The sequence below is a fragment of the Lagenorhynchus albirostris genome, chromosome 7, assembly GCF_949774975.1.
Source record: "Lagenorhynchus albirostris chromosome 7, mLagAlb1.1, whole genome shotgun sequence".
Taxonomy (NCBI): domain Eukaryota; kingdom Metazoa; phylum Chordata; class Mammalia; order Artiodactyla; family Delphinidae; genus Lagenorhynchus; species Lagenorhynchus albirostris.
Genome location: NC_083101.1, coordinates 10,846,285 through 10,867,259, shown reverse-complemented (window position 1 = coordinate 10,867,259; position 20,975 = coordinate 10,846,285). Strand labels below are relative to the sequence as shown.

The 20,975-nt window shown below is 40.0% G+C and overlaps 1 protein-coding gene and 1 pseudogene across 2 annotated transcripts in view; one reads left to right on the top strand and one right to left on the bottom strand.

The window, feature by feature from the left end:
• Positions 1-20,975, bottom strand: part of NR6A1 (nuclear receptor subfamily 6 group A member 1) — a 202,397-nt gene that overhangs the window by 92,473 nt on the left and 88,949 nt on the right. The window lies entirely within an intron of this gene.
• Positions 3,097-3,707, top strand: LOC132522747 (large ribosomal subunit protein uL22-like; annotated as a pseudogene).

Sequence of the window (20,975 nt, the reverse complement as noted above, 5' to 3'; positions counted from 1 at the left end):
CCTGCAGGTGGGAATAACATACATTTAATATTATTACAGTTTAGTTATTTTGTTAAATACCTGCTATGAAAAAGGCAAGGTGTTTTACATACTTTAGTGCATTTGATGTTCAAAACGCCTCATTGTACACACAAGCAAAAAGACTCAAGAGAGGTCAGGTAACCCAAATCAGGTCTGTTTGACTTCAAAGACTACACAAAATCTCCCAAAAAAGGATTCCTGGTATAGGAACTCCTAGACTTCTGATTCCAAACAATCTAGGGCTCTTTCCAACATACTATGTACGTTATAATGTAAGTTTCAGAATGCTCTCACTTGGGCCTACAGCAAACTGGTGGTATAAAAATGTTCAAGGGGGCTTCCCTGGTGGCACAGTGGTTGAGAGTCCGCCTGCCGATGCAGGGGACACGGGTTCGTGCCCCAGTCCAGGAGGATCCCATATGCCACGGAGCGGCTGGGCCTGTGAGCCATGGCCACTGGGCCTGCGCGTCTGGAACCTGTGCTCCGCAACAGGAGAGGCCACAACAGTGAGAGGCCCATGTACCGCAAAAAAAAAAAAAAAAAAAAAAAAAAAAGTTCAAGGAACCCTTGAAATCAGTGGCATCAGACCACGTAGGTTCATCTACTCATTCTTAGCAGTCTCTAAAACACAGGAATACTAAGAAATCTAAGATCAATTTTTCTAATGGTCCTTGTCTGAAGGTTTTCTCTCTCCTGACATTACTGCAGTATTTTACATCAACAGCTATTTCAGAAGACAAGGTAGCCAGGTTCCCCAAAGCAGAAATAGGAACAGAATGAGACTGTGGCTTAGATACCACCAAATCTGACACCTGGCCGTGAAAATTCAACAGTGAGGACACACGACTTTGTTGAAACATGTCTAGGCTCTGAAGCACATTAGTTGGTTGAATTTTGATTATGTTATTTAACTTTCTGAGCCTCAAGTTCCTTACATTAAAAATGTAGTAATAAACACTACCTTTCAGGATAGCTATGAAAGCTAAATAGTATAAATAAGGTGAAGAAGGAAGGACTCAAAGCCTACAGCATGGTAGGCACCCAAACCTACCTTTCCTACACACACTTACATACATACTTAGCTAGCATTCTGTCTGCCTACTTCATATGATTTTTGTGAGGCTCAAATAGGGTGATGTCTATGAAAGTCCTTAATCAAGTATCAGTAAAAAATAACTGTCATTATAACTAAGCTCAAAACTCTGCTCAGGGCACAGTGATGACTATTTTTTATAATCCTTGTCTTCAAGGGGCTAACCCTCAGATAAGTGAGCTACAAGTATACAAATGAGTGGAATATAGGTAAGAAGTAGTAGAATTAGTAAGTGCTAGAAGAGTGGTAATAATAGCTAACATAATTGAGCACTTAGCATGGGCCAGATCTAGTCTAGATGCTTTACCTATATTATCTCATTTAATCCTGAAATAAGCCCTATGGAGCACATACTATTATATGCATAGATGTGGAAACTAAAGCACATGATGGCTAGGTAATTTGATTAAGTTTACACAACTAGTAAGTGGTGATACCAGGATTGAAATGCATGAATTCTGACTCTACAGCTCATACTATTAGAGATGCAGAGGCATGAATTAAAGAAGTGGAGAAATAATATGGTAACAAATAATGGGGTCTATTAATGAACTCACTGAGCACTCATATTGTGCCAGGCCTGGGCTAAGCACTTCACATGTGAGCTCTTACTTAATTCCAAAAACCCTCTGTGAGCTAGACACCATCCCAATTTTACAGATGAGGCAACAGATTTAATGATGTTGGGTTACTTGCTCAAGGTCTCACAGCTAGTTAGCAGAAAAAAACAGATCTCAAACTTAGCCCTGTCAGTGTGTAAAAAGCACATGCTCTTAACCTCTTTGCTCTTTGGATCAGTGGCAGGCAGTAGTGTTCAGGTTGGGCCCTGATGGCCAAAAAGAATTTGAATAGCTGATAATGAGTTGTATGGGTGTCCAAAGGGCACAGCATGAACAAAGGATTACACAGAGGAAATCTGGGGGCTTTAAAATAAAAATACAGTCATTTTATTTTGTAATCCCTAAATCATAAGACAGGCTGGATATTCTTTTCTGCCATTAAAAACAACCTTTTAGGGCTTCCCTGGTGGCGCAGTGGTTGAGAGTCCGCCTGCCAATGCAGGGGACATGGGTTCGTGTCCCAGTCCAGGAAGGTCCCACATGCCGCGGAGCAGCTGGGCCCGTGAACCATGGCCGCTGAGCCTGTGCATCCAGAGCCTGTGCTCCGCAACGGGAGAGGCCACAACAGTGAGAGGCCCGCGTACCGCCAAAAAAAAAAAAAAAAACTTTTAAATTAAAACAGCAGTATATATGTTATAGAATATTGGGAAATATATAAAGAAGCAAAAATAAGAAAATAAAGCATGTCTTAGAAAAGATGTCTTTGAAAAGAAGAGAGTTATGGAAAATTAGTTGGAAAGGTACTTCAGGGACTGACTGCAGCAGCTTTGGCCTTAAATGCTGGACTGGGGAACCAAAACTACATTCCAAATGCATTGGAAGATTGTGAGCAGAGAGGGAGTATAATTAGACACTTAAGCCATGTTTAAGACAGACTTAAACGGAGAGACAAGAGGCAAGAAGATCAGGAAGGAGCCCATTACAGTAGACCAGGTAAAAGCTAAGGGCCTGAGTTATGAGCAAGCTATATATCATGACCACTGTAAGCTCAGACTGAGTCAGACCTAAGTTTGAACTTGGCTCCATTACTTACTAGCTATGTGATGCTGATTAAGTTAACTTAAACCTTGTGAGCCTCAGTTTCATCATCTATAAAGTAGGGATAATAAAACCCATGTAAAGAGTTGTTGTGAGGACTAAGTAAGCTATGAAACAATTAATGTGATTCAGGTTTCTCAACTTCTACACTATTGACATTTTGGGCCAAATAATTCTTTTTTTATGGAAGAGCTATCCCTGTGCATTAATAAGATATTTAGCAGCATCCTTGGTCTCTACCTACCCGTCCCCTCCCCACCCGCCCTGGCCCCCAGGTTGTGACAACCAAAAGTGCTTGATCTTCCTTTTCCGGTTAGTGGCCTGAGGTGACCTCTAAAAATGGTTCACTATTCACTTGACCCAGAAAATGCCACAAAATCATGCAAGTCGAGAGGTTCAAATCTTCGTGTTCACTTTAAGAACACTCGTGAAACAGCCCAGGCCATTAAGGGTATGCATATCTGAAAAGCCACCAAGTATCTGAAGGATGTCACTTTAAAGAAGCAGTGTGTGCCATTCAGTCGTTACAGTGGCGGAGTTGGTAGGTGTGCCCAGGCCAAACAGTGGGGCTGGACGCAGGGTCGGTGGCCCAAAAAGAGTGCTGAATTTTTACTGCACATGCTCAAAAATGCAGAGAGTAATGCTGAACTTAAGGGCTTAGATGTAGATTCTCTGGTCATTGAGCATATCCAGGTGAACAAAGCCCCCAAGATGTGGCACAGGACTTAGAGAGCTCATGGTCGGATCAACCCATACATGAGCTCTCCGTGTCACATTGAGATGATCCTTACTGAAAAAGAACAGATTGTTCCTAAACCAGAAGAGGAGGTTGCCCAGAAGAAAAAGATATCCCAGAAGAAATTGAAGAAACAAAAACTTATGGCCCGGGAATAAATGCTGCAAAAAATAAATGCAAATAAAAGTTAAAAAAAAAAAAAAAAGCGCTCGACATGGCCAAATAAACTCCGGTTGATAACTACCTGGCATAATTTCTGGCATATAAAGTATCAATAAATACAAGCTTTAAAAAGTAATTGCAGGGAATGAAGGGAGGGGAAGGTGGTTACTCAGTGATGAAAACAGAAATGTAAAAGTAAAACAAAGACAGATAAGATGAATTGCCTGGCTGACTGGATATGGAGATCATGAAAGAAGAAGGTACAGGAGGTGACCACAGCTTTAACTCTGTGTGATTCATCCAACCAAAACAAATAAGGAAGAAAGGAGAGTGTGAAGGCTTAAGGGACCAAGAGTCATGCAAATAAAGATATTTGAAAGGATTAAGAATTCTGGTCTTTAGCTAGGGAGAAGGGTCAGTGCAGGTCTATGAATCAAATATAAAAATCACTCTTTATGTTTCCTGAGCTTTTACTGTTTTCAGTTATAGTTCCAAAGTGAGTACTAGTCACAAGCCTTAATTGTAGAGCTCTCAGGAGAAATAAACTTAAAAGATATGTTTGACAATGAATATGTATTGTCATTAAAATCAGAAAAAAAGGTATTCTATTTTCAGAAGGAAATACAATCAGAAAAAAAATATAAAGCAAATAAGACATTAAAAAAAACACTACAAATTTGTACAAAGTGACAGACTTTGTTAGTTTTCCATCCTTTCACCAGAAAACTGAAAAACTGGTATGTACTGATCTTCCGAAGATTAAACCAACTTCAGGGCTTCTAGTATGTGCCATATATTTTAGAGATATTGGTGAAAGAAAAAAAGTTGAATCCAAAACCTATGCATGTTCAAATTCCAGTAGTTTGATACCTTTCGGAAAAGTCAGATCTATCTGGCTCTATAGCCTCCCGGTCCCCAGCAGACCCCCATGGCAACTCTTGCAGCCTTTGCCAAGCCACCTGAGCAAACAAGACTGTATCCCTGCTTGTCACCTGCTACGTAGTCTATTCCAAGGCCCTTTCAAGAACTAGTCAAAGCAGAAAAGCACTGAAACTGATCTGACACATCTACATACAGTGACCGTACTTTGATTTTTCCAAGATTATTATGTTCTGTGGTCTCCATGAACCAATGTTCTATAAATTCCAATATTCAGGAATTCAAACTAAATTTCCATATAAAAAGCCCATGTGATATCATGACACATTTGCCGAAATCCATAAAGTATAAAATATGAAGAGTGAACCCTAATGTAAACTATGAATTTTGGGTGATAATATTGTACGATATCAATGTAGGTTCACTGATTATAACAAATGTACCATTCTGGTACGGGATGTTGATGGGAGGAGATTGTACAATATGTTTGTAAGTGAGTATATGGAAACTCTGTACTTTCTGCTCAATATTGCTGTGAACTTAAAACTTTTCTAAAAAATAGTCTATTTAAAAGGGGAAAAAAATTTCATGTGAGATCTGTTGTTCTGATTTTGGATTCAGAAAACGTGATCCTTGTAGATGTGCAGGAGCAGATGCCAGAGAGAGGACTTATGCTAAGGGCCAGAGACAAGGTCTGAGAAAGCAAGCTCTGAACTCCTGGGATTGTCATGAAGAAAATAAAATTTTCCAATCAAAAAATGCAGAAATCGGGCTTCCCTGGTGGCGCAGTGGTTGGGAGTCCGCATGCCGATGCAGGGGACACAGGCTCGTGCCCCGGTCTGGGAGGATCCCATGTGCCGCGGAGCAGCTGGGCCCGTGAGCCATGGCCGCTGAGCCTGCGCGTCCGGAGACTGTGCTCCGCAACGGGAGAGGCCACAGCAGTGAGAGGCCCGCGTGCCGCAAAAAAAAAAAAAAAAAAATGCAGAAATCCAAATGGTGAGCTTTCTCATTGCAGCTGGATAAAGACTCCCATTTTTGTCATGGGGTAAATTTATATGTGCCAAATTTACAAAGAGGGGTGTAGAAAGTGAGTAAATGCCTCGTCAGGAAGCTCTCTAAACTAAATGACAATTTTTGGATAAGGTTAAAAGTAGGAAGAAATGACATCCCTATCTCAAATTCTTTAAAAAATCAATACCACTTCCAGTTTCCAGTCTGGCCATGTATGGAGCTTAGAAGTTGCCACTCTGTCCTAACAACAAGAAAAAGCTGAATGAAGTGGAAAATCAACAACTCTTCATAGATGTGGCAGAGAAGTGAGGTCAGATGGCAAAACACTGTCCCCAAAATTGGAGAGACAGATACAGTTAAGAGAGAATCACAACCTACTAAAGCTGAAACTCTTGAGCAGAAAATTCCACAGGAACCAGTGCCAGAGTAAGAACACCTAAGCTGTAGTTGATGAATTGTTGGAAGCTAAGTGTGGATAACTCTGAGAGTTAAAACTCTAGAGGGAGGACTTCCCTGGTGGTCCAGTGGTTAAGACTCCATGCTTCCGGGCTTCCCTGGTGGCGCAGTGGTTGAGAGTCCGCCTGCCGATGCAGGGGACACGGTTTGTGTCCCGGTCCGGGAAGATCCCACATGCCGCAGAGCAGCTGGGCCCGTGAGCCATGGCCGCTGAGCCTGCGCGTCCGGAGCCTGTGCTCCGCAGCGGGAGAGGCCACAACAGTGAGAGGCCCGCGTACCGCAAAAAAAAAAAAAAAAAAAAAAAAAAAAAGACTCCATGCTTCCAATGCAGGGGGCACGGGTTCAATCCCTGGTTGGGGAAGTTCCGCATGCTGCATGGCACGGCCAAAAACAAAAACAAAAAACTCCAGAGGGACCCAGTCACAGGAGGGCTCCACACTTTTGTGAGTTTTACCTCCAAAACCTCTACCAGGACCTCACAGTGAGTATCAGAGAAAATTCCTTCTTGCTTCCAGAAGAGAGAGGGGAAAAAGACCCCTGAAATATACCAGAGCATTCTGTTCTTAACAAGGCCTGCATTCAGGAAAAAATTATTTTATTAGAGCCTAACTTGCTGGAGTTTTATCAGAGCCTAACCAACCTAGGAGACGGGAAATACCCAACTCTAGCTTCCTCTAACATCCCACATGAAGGAAAAAGGAATAACCCAACTCCAGGCCACCCAGCCATCCTGTCCCACCTAAGGGGGAAAAGAACCCTGAGAAGCGCTAGTAAAGTTCGCCGTTCTGCAGCACTGGCTCACCAAAACACTGAGACCAAATCAAAGGACTATAGAATGCTTCCCCTTCCCCACATGTTACCACTACATTACTAAAGGCCTGTTTATAGCAGTTCCTTTAACCTAGTACACCACATTCAATTTTCAACAAAAAAACCCCACAAGGCATACTGAAAGGCAAAACAAGCATCAGAAATCAGAGTCAGACACTGCAGAAATGTTGGAATTATCAGACCAGGAACTTTAAAGAATATGATTAATATGCTAAGGGTTTTAATGGAAAACAGACAACATGAAAGACAGATGGATAATTTAAGCAGGGAGGTGGAAATTCTAAGAAAGAATCAAAATAAAATGCTAGAAAATAAAAAATACTGTAATAGAAATGAAGAAGGCTTTGATAGGCTCAATAGTAGACTGGGCATGGCTAAAGAAAGATCTCTGACCTTGAAGATATGACAGTAGAAACTCCCAAAACTGAAAAGCAAAGAGAAAAAAAGACTAAAACAAACAAAAGAACAGAATCTCCAAGGACTGTGGGACAACAAAAGGTGTTACGTATGTGTAATGGGAATACTAGAAGGAAAAGAAAGAAACAGAAGCAATATTTGAAGTAATAATGACTGAGAATTTCCCCCAAATTAATGTCAGATACCAAACTACAGATCCAAGAAGCTCAGAGAACACCAAGCAAGATCAATGCCAAAAAAACCCCACTACACCTAGACATCATATTCAAACTTCAGAAAATCAAAGGTTAAAAGAAAAAAATCAAATCTTGGACTTCCCTGGTGGTCCAGTGGGTAAGACTCCAGGGAGCCTGGGTTCGATCCCTGGTCAGGGAACTAGATCCTGCATACGTGCTGCAACTAAGAGTTCGCATACTGCAACTAGGAGTCCACACGCCACAACTAGGAGTCCACATGCCACAACTAGGAGTCCGCATGTCGCAACTAAGAAGTCCACATGCTGCAACTAAGAGCCCGCATGCCACAGTGAAGATCCCACATGCTGCAACTAAGACCCAGAGCAGCCAAAATAAAATAAAATAAAATAAAATATAAAAATTAAAAAAGGGTGACATAACTTAAAAGAAAAAAATCTTGAAAGAAGCCGGAGGGAAAAAACATCCTACCTATAGAGGAGCAAAGGTAATAATTACATCCAAGTTAACCTCAAAATGATGCAAGCAAGAAGGGAATAGAGTAAATGTTTAGGGTGATGAGAGAAATAAACCCACCGACCTAGAATTCTGTATCTTGTGAAATTATCCTTCAAAAGTGAAAGAGAAATAAAGAATTTCTCAGACAAACAAAATTGGAGAGAATTCATTGCCAGTACACCTGCCTAGCAAGAAATGTTAAAAGCAGTTCTTCAGAGGGAAGGAAAATGTTAATAAAGTCAGAAACTCAGATCTACATAATAAGAAGGAAGAGCACTGGAGAATAAGTAAAGGTAAAATTAAAACTTACTTTTCTTATTCTTAGTTCTAACAAGTAACAGTTTAAAATAATAATAGCGGGCTTCCCTGGTGGCGCAGTGGTTGAGAGTCCGCCTGCCAATGCAGGGGACACAGGTTCATTTCCCGGTCCGGGAAGATCCCACATGCCGCGGAGCAGCTAGGCCCGTGAGCCATGGCCGCTGAGCCTGCGCGTCCGGAGCCTGTGCTCCGCAACGGGAGAGGCCACAACAGTGAGAGGCCCGCGTACCGCAAAAAAAAATAGTAATAGCATGTATTCTACTGTATATACTTACGTGTAAGTGAAATGAATGACAACATGATATAAGGGATGAGAGGTAGGAATTAGGAATATTTTGTTATTATAAGGTACACATACTACTTGTGAAATAGTATAGTGTTATTTGAAAGCTAACTTAGATTAGTTGTAAACGTATATTGCAAACTCTAGGGAACCACTAAAAAAAAAGTTAAAAAAGAAGTACAACTGACATACTCAGAAAAGAAAGAAAACAGAATCATATAAAATGCTCACTTAAAACTACAAGAGGCAGAAAAACATGTGGAAGACAAAATTAAGGACAAATAACAAGGACAATAAATAGAAAATACTAACAAATATGGTAGATATTAATCCAACTATATCAATTATCACCTTAAACATCTTAAATACACTAATTGAAAGACAGAGATTGTCAGAGTGAATCCAAAAACAAGACCCAACTACATGTTGTCTATTGGAAACACACATATAGATTAAAAATAAAGGGATGGAGAAAGATATATCATGGTAACATCAATCAAAAGAAAGCAGGTGTGTCATCAAAAAACAAGTGTTTTGATGTTTGATGTGTTTTAAGGACACCCCTGCCCTGCTTTCTTTTGATTGGTGTTACCATGATATATCTTTCTCCACCCTTTTACTTTTAGTCAAAAAGACAATAAGTAAGTCTTGGTGAAGATGTGGAGAAAAGGTAAATCTTGTGCACTGTTGGTGGGACTGTAAACTGGTGCAGCCACTATAGAAAACAGTATAGAAGTTCCTCAAAAAGTTAAAAATAGAACTGCCATAAGATCCAACAATTTCACTTCTGGGTATTTACCCAAAGAAAACAGAAACACTAATTTGAATATACATACATACATAACAATCTTCATTGCAGCATTATTTACAATAGGAAGATACGGAAGCAACTTAAGTGTCCATCAGTAGACAAGTGGGTAAAAAGATGTGGTTATGTATATAAAATGAAATATTATTTGGTCACTAAAAAAATGAAATCCTGCCATTTGTGACAACATGGATGAATCTAAAGGATATTATACTAAGTAAAATAAGTCAGAGACAAATACTGCACAATCTCACATTTGGAATCTAAAAAACAAAACAAAATGAAACAGACTCACAGACACAAAGAACAAACAGGTGGTTGCCAAAAGAGGGGGGTGGTGGAGTGGATGATATTGGTGGAGTGGATGATATTGGTGAAGGGGATTCAGAGGTACAAACCTCCAGTTACATAATATAAGTCATGGGGTTGTAATATATACATTAAGGAGTACGGTCAATAATATTGAAAGTTGTACAGGAAGAGATGGTTACTAGACTTACCATGAGGATCATTTCACAATGTATACAAATGTCAAATCATTATGTAGAACACCTGAAACTAACATAATATTGTATGTAACCTATATTTATTTTTTAAAAAGTAAATGAATTGACAGATGGGTAGAGGGACAGATGGATGGATAGATATGGATTAAAGCAGAGTGAAACAATGGGAGAATATAGGAGGTGGGCATATGAGTATTCACTCTACAGTCTTTAACTTCTCTGGTGTTTGAAATTTTTGTAATAATATTTGGGGAAAAGTTTTTTAAATACTTCAAAAAAGTTATAATTTTTGGAACTGACTGATGAGTACATCGGGGCTCTTTATACCATTCTCTTTACATCTGCATATATTTGGATATTTCCACAATAAAATTTATAAACTTTAAAAACAAGTTAACAGGCTAAAAAAAAAACTAAGAATGGGTATATTAATTTCAGACAAAGCAAATTTCAGAGTGAGGTAAGTTATCAGGGATAACAAAGGGCATTACATAATGATAAAGGCATCAGTACTCCAAAGATGACATAACAACCCTTAATGTGTATGCACCTAACAACAAAGCATCAAAATATGAGATAAACTCATTATTTAAATTTACAATTCTTTGACCCAAAATGTGGTTGAATACTTATTCATAATGTTTCATTTTAAAATATTTATTTATGTCTGTGTGTCCAATTTTTATTGTGACATATATCAAAAGTATGTGTATGTATAATTTAAATCATCATAATAATACAGTAAACACTAATTTTTTAGCTTATGAAAAAATATGAGGTAAAAACTGATATTGGTAGAACTGCAAAAAGAAATAGATTTGAATCTATTATTATAGTTGGACACTTTAACACCTGTCTATCAGAAATGAACAGATCTAACAGCCATAAAATCAGTAAGAACACAGCTGAACTACACTGAACTACAAATCAACTGAACATAATTGATATTTACAGACTACTTTATCCAACAACAGCAATATTACACATTCTTCTCAAGCTCATGTGGAACGTCCACCAAGACAGACCACATTCTGGATCATAAAACACACCTTAACAAACTTAAAAGAACAGAAATCATACAGTGAATGTCTGCTCTCAGATCACAATGGAATTAAACTAGAAATCAATAACAGCAAGATAGCTGGAAAATTACTTAAAATATTTGGAGATTAAACAATACAATTCTAAACACATGGGTCAAAGAAGAAATCTGAAGAGAAATTTTTTAAATATTTTGAAATATTTTAAAAATGAAAATACAACTTATCAAATGAAATACAACTTATCAAAATTCGTAGGATGCATCAATAACAGTGCTTAAAGAAAAATTAATAGCACTGAATGTTTTAGAGTTGAATTTGAATTCAATATTAGAGTTGAAAATTGAATATTAGAAAAGATCTAAAATCAATAATCTAAGCTTCCACCTTAGGAAACTAGAATAGGAAGAGCAAATTAAAACCAAAGCAAGCAGAAGAAAAGAAATAATAAGAACTAGAGGGAAAAAAAATCAATGAAATCGAAAATAAGAAATCAATAGAGAAAATCAACAAAACCAAAAGCTGGTTCTTTGAAAAGATAAATAAAATCAATAAGCCTCTAGCCAGGCTAAGAAAACAAGGGAGAAGACACAAATTACCAAAATCAGAAATGAAAGAGGTGACATCAGTACAGATCACACAGACATTAGAATAAAGAAATACTATGAACAACTTTATGCCCACAAATTTGATAACCTAGATGAAATGGACCAATTCCTGGAAAGACATAATCTCCCAAAACTCACACAAGAAGAAATAATCTAAATAGCCTTATTATTAAATTAAATCAATAATTAATTATCTTCCCAAACAGAAAGCACCAGGCCCAGATGGGTTCACTGGTGAATTCTACAGAACACGTAAGAACAAAATTATACCAATTTTCTATAATCTCTTCCAGAATACAGAAGCAGAAGGGATATTTCTTAACTTATTATGTGAGGTCAGCATTCCAAGACCTTGTAAGAAAATTACAAACCAATTTCTCTCATTAATACGGATTTAAAAATCCTCAACAAAATACTAGCAAATGGAATCCAACAATGTAAACAGAAATATACATCATAACCAAATGGGATTTATTCCAGGTATGCAAGGCTGGTTTGTCATTTGAAAATTATTAATATAATCCATCGAATCAACATGCTAAAGAAAAAAAACACTTGATCATATCAAAAGATGCAGAAAAAAGCATTTGACAAAATCCAACACCCATTCCCAATAAAAAACTCTCAGGAAACTAGGAATAGAAGGGAACTTCCTTAATGTGATAAAGAACATCTGCAAAAAACCTACAGCTAACACCAAACTTAATGATAAGAAACTCAAAGCCTTCCTGCTAAGATCAGGAACAATGCAAGGATGCCCCTCTCACTACTGCTTTTCAACATCACACTGGAAGTCCCAGCTATTGTGATAAGACAGCAAAAAGGAAATAAAAGGTATACAGATTAGGAAGGAAGAAATAAAACTGTCTTTGTTCACAGATGACAAGATCGTCTATGTAGAAAATCCTAAAGAATCAACAAAAAACTCCTGGAACTAATAAGCAGTGATAATAAGGTTTCAGGATACAAGGCTAATAAACAAAAGTCAGTCACTTTCCTATATACAAGTAATGAACAAATGGAATTTGAAATTAAAAATACATTACCATTTATAATAGCACAACCCTCCCAAAATGAAATACTTAGGTATAAAACTAACAAAATATGTACAAGATCTATATGAGGAAAACTACAAAATCCTGATGAAAAAAATGTCAAAAAAGTACTAGAGAGATATTACATATTCATAGATAGGAAAAGTCAATATCACCAGATACCAGTTCCTCCCACCTTGATTTACAGATTCACTGCAATCTCAATCAAAATCCCAGCAACTTATTTTGTAGATATCAACAAACTGATTCTAAAGTTTATATGCAGAGGCAAAAGACCCAGAATGGCCAATACAATATTGAAATAGAAGAACAAAGCTGAAGAACTGACACTATCTGACTTCAAGAATTATTATGAAGTCACAGTAATCAAGACAGTGTGGTACTGGGGAAAAAACAAATAGATTAATGGAACAGAATAGAGAGCCTAGAAACGGACCCACATAAATACAACCAAATGATCTTTGACAAAGGAGTAAAAGCAATAAAATGTAGCCAAGTTAGCCTTCAAGAAATGGTGCTGGAACAACTGGATATCTACATATATTAAAAAAAAAAAATCAATCTACACACAGACCTTACACCCTTAACAAAAATTAACTCAAAATGGATCACAGGCCTAAACGAAAAACACAAAACTATGAGACTCCTAGAAGATAACACAGGAGAAAACCTAGATGACCTTCTGCATGGCAATGAATTGTTGGGTACAACACCAAAAGCATGACCCATGAAAGAAATAATTAGTAAGCTAGACTTCATTAAAATGAAAAATTTCTGGTCTGCTAAAGACAATGTCATTAGAATGAGATGACCAGACTACGAGAAAATATTGGTAAAAGACACATCTGAGGGCTTCCCTGGTGGCGCAGTGGTTGAGAGTCCGCCTGCCGATGCAGGGGACACGGGTTCGTGCCCCAGTCTGGGAAGATCCCACATGCCGTGGAGCGGCTGGGCCCGTGAGCCATGGCCGCTTAGCCTGTGCATCCGGAGCCTGTGCTCCGCAACAGGAGAGGCCACAACAGTGAGAGGCCCACGTACCGCAAAAAAAAAAAAAAAAAAAAAGACACATCTGATAAAGGACTGCTATCCAAAATTATAAAAGAAACTCTTAAAACTCCACAATAAGAAAAAACCCTCAACAATAAGAAAATGAACAACCAAATTAAAAAATAGGTGAGAAACCTTACTAGACACCTCACCAAAGAAGATACAGAGATGGCAAGCAAGCATAAGATGTTCAACATCATCTGTCATTAGGGGAGTGCAAGTTAATATGACAAGATATCACTACACACCTGTTAGAATGACTCCCACACCAAAAAAAAAAAGAGAGAGAGAGACAATATCATATGCTGGGGAGGATGATGTAGAGCAACCGGAATTCTCATTCCTTGCTGGTAGAAATGCTACCTTGGAAGACAGTTTGGCAGTTGCATACAAACTAAACATACTCATACCATATGATCCAGTAACCACCCTTGGTATTTACCCAAATGAACTGAAAACTTATGTCCACACAAAAATTTACATACAGATGTTTATATATAGCAGCTCATAACTACCAAAACTTGGAAGTGGCTAAGATGCGCTTTGGTAGGTGAGTGGATAAACTGTGGTACATCCAGACAAAGGAATTGTTATTCAGTGCTAAAAAGAAATGAGCTATCAAGCTATGAAAAGACATGGAGGAAACTTAAATGTATATTACTAAGTGAAAGAAGCCACTCTAAAAAGGCCACATTCTATATGATTCCAACTGCATAACATCTGGAAAAGGCAAAACTATGGAGACAGCAAAAAGATTAGTAGTTGCCAGTGGTTAGGAAGGAGGGAGAGAGGGATGAATAGGCAGAGCACAGAGAATTTTTAGGGCAGTGAAACTATTCTGTAACATACTGCAATGGTAATACACATCATTACCTATTTGTCAAAATCCACAGAAGGTACAATACCAAGAGTGAAATCTAAACTATGAGGACTTCCCTGGTGGTCCAGTGGGTAAGACTCCGCACTCCCAATGCAGAGGGCCTGGGTTAGATCCCTGGTCGGGGAACTAGATCCCACATGCATGCCGCAACTAAGAAGTCCACATGCCGCAACCAAGAGTCCAAAGGCTGCAACGGAGATCCTGTGCGCTGCAACAGAGATCCTGCGCGCCGCAACAAAGACCCCCCGGTGCTACATACATCCATGAATGTATGCATGCATGCATGAATAAATAAATAAATATATTTTTTAAAAGAGCAGTGGCTGAAACCAGCAATGGTCATTTTATAAATAAATAAATAAATAAATAAAATAGAAACTATGGATTTTGGGTGACAATGATGTGTCAGTGTAGGTTTATCAACTGTAACAAATGCATCACTCTGGTAATGGATGTTGATAGTTGGTCGGGGGTCATGCACGTTGGGAACAGGGAGTATATTGGAACTCTCTGTACTTTCCACTCAATTTGGGGGTGAACCTAAAGCTGCTCCAAAAATAAAGTTTATTAGTTAAATAAAATACATATGAAAGAAAAAATACTAATTTTCTAACTTTTCAAGTATTAATAGCTATTGCCTCTAGAAGCCTGGAGAAAAAACGGCGGTACAATTTTTACAAAGAAGAAAACCATATATTCACAATTTTTGAAGTTAAAAAAGGCTCCCTTAAAACTGCTTAAGTGAATTAATCCCTGCCATGTTTTGTCAGTGGGCACTTATGACTCTAATGGGAATGGTGACCATGTAAACTTCTAGAAAGTGTGTAATTTCAGTGGCAGGTATCTCCTGAACATGGCCTCTCTACATATTTAAAAGGTTAATAGGGACTTCCCTGGTGGTCCAGTGGCTAAGACTGCGTTCCCAATGCAGGGGGCCTGGGTTCAATCCCTGGTCAGGGAACTAGATCCCACATGCCACAACTAAGACCCAGCGCAGCCAAATAAATAACTAACTATTTAAAAAATAATAATAAAAGTTAATAAACCTGCTTGGAGAGGCCTAGTAGTAATTACAAATGGTAAGTCAGGCCAAAACACTGGCCACCAATGGCCTGCATCTGAACCATATCCCTTGGGAGTGCTGGTACCTGCCTAGGTTCAGCCCTCTGTGACCTGGAATTCAGCTCTGGCTTCTTCCTGTGACACAGTCTGACCCCACGTGGGCTCAGCCCATAGCCAAGTACCTTTTTGCCCTATCACCTTCTGCCCAGTAACCATGTGGCTCTGGATCAGTGGATATTCCAAATCTCAACAGCCCTAAGTTCCTCAATGTTACAATCAGCTCCTGAAGATTTTGATGCCCTGAATTTTTAAATGATGTTGAAGTCACCATAACACAACTCTGAACTGAATCTCTTTTTTAAGTTAAAATGCTCAAGAATGATTTGATACTTTAAAGGGAAAAAAGGGGTATAAACACCACCACCATTCTCTGAACACTGGCAATGCCCTTGAGAGGCACTGGAAGTGCGTTAGTGAAGACAGCAAATAGGTAATACAAAGAGACAGCTTTGGAGCCACACCAAAACAAAAACAAAATCCATACACACCAAAAACAAAACAAAACAAAACCCCACAAAAAACCTGAGTTAGATTACTGGCTCTGTCTTAGGAATCTTGAAGAAGCTAGTACTTAACCTCTCTGTACCTCAGTTTTCCTCATTTGTATAAAGGAGGAAATGACAATGCCAACTTAGTAAGGATGTTATTAAGAATTCAAAGTAACAGTTTTGCATAACAGTTTTGCAAAGTCCCATCTTTACCCTTGATGTGATCCATGAGAAGACAAAATGGGGGAGAAAATGTAGGCCTTATCATATATCTAAAGAAATTATCCAAAATCCCTGCTTTAATTATATAATCAAATGACTAACATTGGACCAGTCTCTTCACAAAAAAATGAGCATTTTCTTGGCAGCCACAGGAGTAATGTTTTATGACCCATGCCTTCAACCCAATCCTACCCACGTGATTTTACCCTTTTCCCTAGCAGACACTGGGGCACCTGACTAGTTTTGCCTACCCAAGAAACAAGGAGGTCCAGAAGCTTTGGAGAGCCAACGCAGTTCAAGCTCAAAAGAGAAAAAAACCTATGTCTATGTCATGGCAGAAGAAAAAAAGGAAAAACAAAAACAAAACCCAGCAGGTTAATAAAGGAAGCTAGCAGAAGATTAAACTCCTGTTTTTCACTGAAAAGCAACTGCATAAAGACTAAAAACATAAATCTGTACTGATTAAAAAAGTGTTGGAGGTGGGACTTACCCTGTGGTGCAGTAGCTGAGAATCCGCCTGCCAATGCAGGAGACATGGGTTTGATCCCTGCGCCGGGAGGATCCCACATGCCGCGGAGCAACCAAGCCCGTGTGCCACTGCTACTAAGCCTGCGCTCCAGAGCCCTTGAGCCACAACTACTGACCCCACGTGCTGCAACTAGCCTGAGTGCTGCAATTACTGAAGCCCGCACACCTAGAGCCTGTGCTCTGCAACAAGAGAAGCCACTGCAACGAGAAGCCTGTGCACTGCCACGAAGAGGAGCCCCCACTCACCGCAACTAGAGAAAGCCCACGAACAGCAACGAAGACCCAACGCAGCCAAAAAAAAAAAACAAAAACAAGTGTCGGAGGTATCCTAGACAAACCCCACACTACACAGGAATAAGAAAGCAGCTCTATTTCCACAGTGTTGGGTTTTCAAAGGTTTCCATCCTCTGACATAACCCTTTATTCTTAAAGCCTAGGAATGTCCCCTTCTACACAGTCTCATTAACTCAGAGCTCCAATTCGGCTCTGAGGTGAAGGTACAATTTTTAAAGGTAGGTATAGTGTAGCTTCTATCCCAACCTCAGCCACTACCTGACTTTGTGATTGTTTAAGAATCATTTCTTTTGTCTGAGCCTCAATGTTTCTTTTCTGTAAAATAAGGATAATACACAAAATAGTTTTTTGGGGCACTGTAACTGTTCTGTGTCCTGATTGTTCTGTATCCTAATTTTAAGAAATAAAAATAATAAATGAAAACAATAGGGATAATAACTTTCCCCTCACAGAACTGTCATGAGAATTAAACTAAAACCTATGTCAAAAGGGCCTAGAGGGCTTCCCTGGTGGCACAGTGGTTAAGAGTCTGCCTGCCAATGCAGGGTACAGGGGTTCGAGCCCTGGTCCAGGAAGATCCCACATGTCGCGGAGCAACTAAGCCCATGCACCACAACTACCGAGCCTGCGCTCTAGAGCCCGAGCACCACAACTACTGAAGCCCATGTGCCACAACTACTGAGCCTGTGCTCTAGAGCCCGAGCACCACAACTACTGAAGCCCATGTGCCACAACTACTGAAGCCCACATGCCTAGAGCCCATGCTCCACAACAAGAGAAGCCACCGCAATAAGAGGCCCACGCACTGCAACAACAGCGGCCCCTGCCGCTGTAACTGAAGAAAAGCCTGCATGCAGCAACAAAGACTCAACACAGCCAAAAAATAAATTAAATTAAATTAGATTAAAAGGCGGGGGTGGGGCGGGTAGAGCAGCAGTCCCCAACCTTTTTGGCACCAGGGACCAGTTTCCTGGAAGACAATTTTTCCACGGACCGGGGTGGGGGTGTGGGTGCGGAAATGGTTCAGGCGGTAATGCGACCAATGGGGAGTGATGGGCAGCGGCAGATGAAGCTTTGCTTGCTTGCCCGCCACTCACCTCCTGCTGTGCGGCCTGGTTCCTAATGGGCCGTGGACCGAGGGTTAGGGACCCCTGGCCTAGAGTACAGTGCATGGCTAGCTCATAGTAAACAACAGGCATTAATTCCCTACCCTTTCCCTTTGATACAGCCTTATCCTCCAGCAGGAGAGGAGGACATGGTTTCTCCTTTCAGCAAAATTAACTCAACCAGTACCGTAACCAGGTCAGAAAACGGCAGGGCTGGACTCAGATGCTAGATATATTTCCTGTCTTGTATCTGAGCACTGACTCCAAGTTACACTGCAACAGCTCGCTTTTGAGAGGCCACATTCTCACTCTCATAAGCTAGGTATCACACAGCTATTATTTTAAGAAGCCAAGATTAGCTCAGGGGTAGGCTGAGTAACGAGATACAAGTGCTTTGGGAAACTGCTGGTTCGCAGTACAACTAATGAGTAATATCAACTGCATGCTGTCCAAGATATGGAAGACAACGCCAAGTGGCCAACAGCTCTTTGAAAAAGGCAGAGGACATCATCAGGGGAAGAATATTTCTGTCCCATCCTACAGCCTCTGCTTTGAAAATTTACATTTTATATAATCATTATTAAAAGTCATTTTTGGTGTTTTCATTTTTGTTCAGTTTCACTGAAGGTTATAATCACTAGAAAAGCTATACAATGTGGTAACAAGGAAGGGCTTTGGAATCATTAGCAATGGTTTAAGTCCCAGCTCTGCTACTTCCTTGCTATGTGACAAATGACAAGTCATAACCTCTCCGAGCCTCAGATTTCTCCCCTATAATGTTTTTTCAAAGTTCAGATTGTCCCTTCAGTGGGTTTTAAAATCAATTTAGTGGCTTGTAAATAATATTTTTTAAGTAAAAAAAAAAAATGTAGATGACTACATGTAATAAGGACAAGTACTATATACCATGAAAATATGGTTTCAGATATAGATATTGATACATAGATATATATACAAGTACGTGTATAATGGATTACAATATAAAATACCTTTCTTACAGAGGATAATGGTCAAAACCATTTGAACACAACTGACCTATAAAATGAAACTATCAGGTGTGTAATGTTATGTTCGGTATTTTTCACAGTATTTGAAAAAATCAAATAATATGGGAAAAATGTTAGCAATTAACCCTACTAGAGTCAGAATACCTGAATACAACCTTACTTAAGAATACTGGGAAGGGGGGACTTTCCTGGTGGTCCAGTAAAGAATCCACCTTACAATGCAGGGGGCGTGGGTTTGATCCCTGGTCAGGGAACTAAGATCCCACATGCCGCAGGGCAACTAAGCCTGCAGGCCACAACTACTGAGCTCGTGCGCCTCAACTAGAGAGCCTGAATACCGCAAACTACAGAGTCCACGCACCCTGGAGCCTGCGCACCACAACTAGATAAGAGAAAACCTGCATACCACAACTAGAGAGAAGCCCGTGCACCACAAAGAAGAGCCTGCACACTGCCAACGGAAGATCTCGCATGCCTCAACGAAGATCCCGCATGCCACAACTAAGACCTGACGCAGCCATACATACATACATACATAAATAATCTTAAAAAAAAAAAATACTGGCAAACGGACTTCCCTGGTGGTCCAGTGGTAAAGAATCCGCCTTCCAACGCAGGGGAGGTGGGTTCAATCCCTGGTTGGGGAACTAAGATCCCACATGCCACAGGGTAGCTAAGCCTGTGGGCCACAACTACTGAGCTGGCAGGCGTCAACTAGAGAGAGAAAATAGAAGGAAGCCCGCATGCCACAGTGAAGAGCCCACGCACCTCAACAAATACCGTGCATGCCGCAACTAAGACCCGACACGGCCAAAAAATAAAAATAATACTGGGAAAGTTCCTCTTTACTTGTCAATTTCAGATTCCCATCAGTATGCCCTTAAGTATATCATATAAATGAAACAGCCATCATCAACTGCCAAGAACACGTCCTTCAAAGTACTGACACAGAGGGCTTCCCTGGTGGCGCAGTGGTTGAGAGTCCGCCTGCCGATGCAGGGGACACAGGTTCGTGCCCCGGTCCGGGAGGATCCCACATGCCGCGGAGCGGCTGGGCCCGTGAGCCATGGCCGCTGAGCCTGCGCGTCCGGAGCCTGTGCTCCACAACAGGAGAGGCCACAACAGTGAGAGGCCCGTGTACCACAAAAAAAAAAAAAAAAGAAAAAAAAAAAGAAAAAAAAAAAAGAAAAAAAAAGTACTGACACAGAAAGATCAGGTCTAATTAAGAACTGAATTTCAGCCTAAATTAATACAGAAAACCAGCATACAAAACCCTATCCACACAACAGTGATGTTGTGAAAACAACAAGACTCCTGTTGAACGAGCCCTCTTTGATGTGGAAAGAGCAATGAAACCAATGGTTGCCCCAGCATTCTTGTAAAAGAAGTATCATTCTGCTAGGACATCTAGAGCTGGCCACTAACATGCGAAAGCCTTGGCAAAGTCTCCAGCTTGGGAAGGACTCCAGTTAAAGGTAGTGTCAGGGGAATTCACTAGCAGTCCAGTGGTTAGGACTCTGTGCTTCCGCTGCAGGGGGCACGGGAACTAAGATCCTGCATGCCTCCCAGAGCAGCCCAAAATAAATTAATTTAATTTAAAAAAAAAAAAGGTAGTGTCAGGAGGACTCTTATGCTTAAAACCTTCCAATCTCCTACCTTTGGGGAAAAATCTAAATTTCTTATCACAGCTCACAAGGCCCTACATGA